We start from the raw sequence: 3419 nt of genomic DNA, 5'->3' as shown, positions 1-3419 counted from the left end.
CTGTTTACTGCCAGCTATGAGTTTCATTGCGTACTTTTAATCACAAATTCCTTAATACTCTCTGTTTTAAGGAAAAGACCTTGTGGCTTTATTTAGTAGATCTGCCCTGGCTGGGTATGTGTCTGCTTGGATTAGTTGTGAGGCCTATTTCATGCAGCGTATACTGTAAAAAATGCTGCAGTCTCTATCTGGCTGCTGTGAATCTTGATGCACAATCCTAAGAGGAGACCTTAGGCATAGCAGTTTCCTTTGGGTCTTTTGTCTCTTCTGATCTTCAGTCCTCTTGTAGGAGCCTTGTGAGGAACTGCCCTTCTTACTAGGCAGAAACAAGGTATTTTGCAGACTGTTTGTTTGTTGTAGGTATGCTTATTTGAGTGAATTTACCTTGGATAGGATCATCATCTAGGGAAGGGGCTACAGAAAGTGCGTTATCCACTGTAAGCCTTCCATATAATGAGAAAAGGTTGTTATGAGAAGAATGGCTTCAAGAGGTAGCGTTTGATGTCCCAGATGTCATCATGTAAATTCATGCCTGTCCCCATTTAAGCTTGGTCAGAGAGAAGTACCTGAAAATGTTAAACTTGCTTTTTAATTTAGTGCAGTTTATGTGGATGGAAATGATGCTCTGTTAGCGCAGATGGACATACTGTGGCTCTGTTTACTGTTCAAGAGGAAGACACTTTACCTTACAGTCTTTTATCCTGTTTAATTAATGCCACTTCTCAATACCCCACTGACTCATTTTGCAGTTTCTCAGGCACTGAATGTTCCACTGCGGTGCCAGTAAGCCTTCATGAAAGAAAAAAACAAAACCATAGACCAGTACCAGTTTTACAAAGCTTTATATCTGAAAATCATCAGTACTGACACTGCAGCCACCTGCTGCCTGGTGTGGCACTGAGAAGAGCCACCTGACCCCTGGCCTCTGTGGGTTGTTGGTTCAAACAGCTGCAATGAGCATTCCTCTTCAGGCAGTCCAGCAGTGCAGACTGCCAAGGTTAATCTCCTGTGTGCTAACCTACAGGGCCTCCGCATGTGAGAAACATAAAAGTACGACCACTTTCCAATGAATGATCTAAGGAAAATTACATAAATGAAAATACAGCAGAGCCCGGTCATCTGTAGTTATAAATAACTTTTGTTGTTTGGTCAGCTGGAATCACACAAACACACTACTATTAGGGCCTGCAAATGTATACATACAGATTTTGAGATGGGAATACTGTAGAAAATGAAAGGAATAATTAACCAGATAAAGGCTTAGTTCCCATCTTATTCTGGCAATCTAATACATAGGCATATAAAGACCCACAGTGCTATCAGTATCTTGACCCTAGCGTTTCATGAGACTCTCAGCTTTGCCAATGGGAAGTGCTACTTTGATTGACTGACTTCCTACAGAAAAGCATCAAGCCAGGACTTCTGCAAAAGGCAGGCATAGTTTGCTTTCCTTTAGGAGTAGGAGTTGGATTAGAGTGGTGGAGTGGGGTGGGGAACAGTAGAAATCGTCCTTACAGGAGAAAGAGGAAACTAAAAGAGCTTTGCGGCTCAGGTCAGCTTTTCTCTATGCTTCCCCCACCCTTCTTGTGAACAATAACTCAGTTTGCTATCTCCTTTTCCTTCCTTCCCTTTCCCTCCCTGCAATACTTGGCCTGGGAACAGGGTGAAGGGGGTTGTTTGCAGTTGTGCCTGCAGCAAACAAGAGGGCCGAGGTCCTTTGTAGCCTTGGCTAGGGAAGGGCTTGGAGGAGACTGCCTATAGCCACCAGCTTTCTACTCTGGAAGGTATGGAGTGAAGAGTATCTCTGATACATTGCAAAATAAAAGAGTAGTTAAACAAGCATTGGAAAGCCAAGGGAGTGAGTTAGGGCTGTATGGTTGGGCCAAGCTGATAACTAGGCAAGGGAATTGCTAAGATGCACAGGCCTGAGGTGCAGGCTCTACAGTAATTGCTGATCTAGATTGGGATCAACTTTTGATCTGGGGGGAATGTCACACAACACAAGAATTTCAAACATTGCAGCAATATGTTCAAGACTTCTTGGCTGTGCTGCAGTGTGTTAGGCCACATGTTCTAATACAACATGCTGCCTGCACCTCACCTTGATGCAACCTTTTGTGCCTAAGGACAAAGAAGACACTCCCATCTTCCTAAGAACTGAGACAGACAGAGCTGGATGCTGAATAAAGATAGCTGAGAAACAGCTGGGAAACTTAAGAACTCGAGGAGACATGAAGGCTGCCTTTTTGGAAAGAAGGGCAAGATAGAGAGAATAAGCAGTTCTGGCCCCAGGCAATTTCTATTTGTTCCTCTTCCCTTCTGCCTTGTGCAAATATCACTCTGCTCTCTTAATTTTGGCCTTTCTGCCCTTGCCTTGGAGACCTGTGGAGTGGGAAGTCAAGCAGGCAGCCAGAGGCACCACAGCCAAAAGAGAAATGGGAGGAAGATGTGGAAATAATAGAAAATCCCTGGGTTCCAGAAAGTCAGTAGAGAACATGCCAGCACCCTTAAGCTAAGGAGGGATCTGGGAGAGGGTGCAGTTTGTATATTTGGAAGGAGAGAGGGAAGTGCACGTTAATAAGACAGTGTGAAGGTCTGTGAACTGTAGGAGAGGCATTCTAGGTGGGAACCACACCCTACCTTTAATTCCCTCCTCTAATCTGGCTGCAGAAGCTCACACAGAAACTCTTCTTCAGCCCCCTTACTGTCAGCCAGCTCCACGTCACTTTGGGGCTCTGCAGACAGCCAAAATGCGAAGCATAGATGGTTTGTGCGTGTTGTGTTTTGTGTCAGCTTATAAAGCTTTGAAGTTGAATACCTGCTTTTAAAGTGAAATTTCTTCATGTTGTGAAGAACAAAGCAGCAAATTTGCTACCTGACACAGCCCCTGTATCAGTTAAATTATCAAATGCAAATGGTTTATTGGACTAATTCAGGGAAAAAAACCCGAACAGCTTCTTAAGAAACAGGCTATACATTTAAAAGATTTATAGTCTGCTCACTCAAGAGCAGTACACAATACATACAGATGTTCCCAGCTTTGCTGGCTGCCGTGCAGCGTGATGGCTTTTGCCACACTCCAGTAGTGGTGGAGATATATGCTCTAGGGCAAGAAAAGTTCTAGCTTGTTCTGCAGGACACTTGGAGCAGGGAAGCTCCTTCTCAGCCCATGATTTCAACAGGCTATTTCAGCCAGTGCAGAATGAGTGGATATCACCCCCAGTTGAACCTTCCTGTAAAGTCCTCTGAAAGGGGGGACTTCCCAACATTAGAGTATTGCCAAAACATCCTACTTCTGCAAACCCTTCCAGAAGAAATGCATTGTAGGACTGTGCGCAGTTCCTTGGGATACTCATCTGGGGGAAAAATTAGGACAATTTCTTTAACCAGGCATTGTGACTGGGGCAGGGAGAATCAGG

This window comes from Pezoporus flaviventris, unplaced genomic scaffold (assembly GCF_033815535.1).
Source record: "Pezoporus flaviventris isolate CSIRO_AGI_PZ_B2104156 unplaced genomic scaffold, CSIRO_AGI_Pfla_v1 ptg000007l, whole genome shotgun sequence".
In the NCBI taxonomy this organism is placed as follows: Eukaryota; Metazoa; Chordata; class Aves; order Psittaciformes; family Psittacidae; genus Pezoporus; species Pezoporus flaviventris.
Note: the sequence above shows the minus strand (reverse complement) of the source record.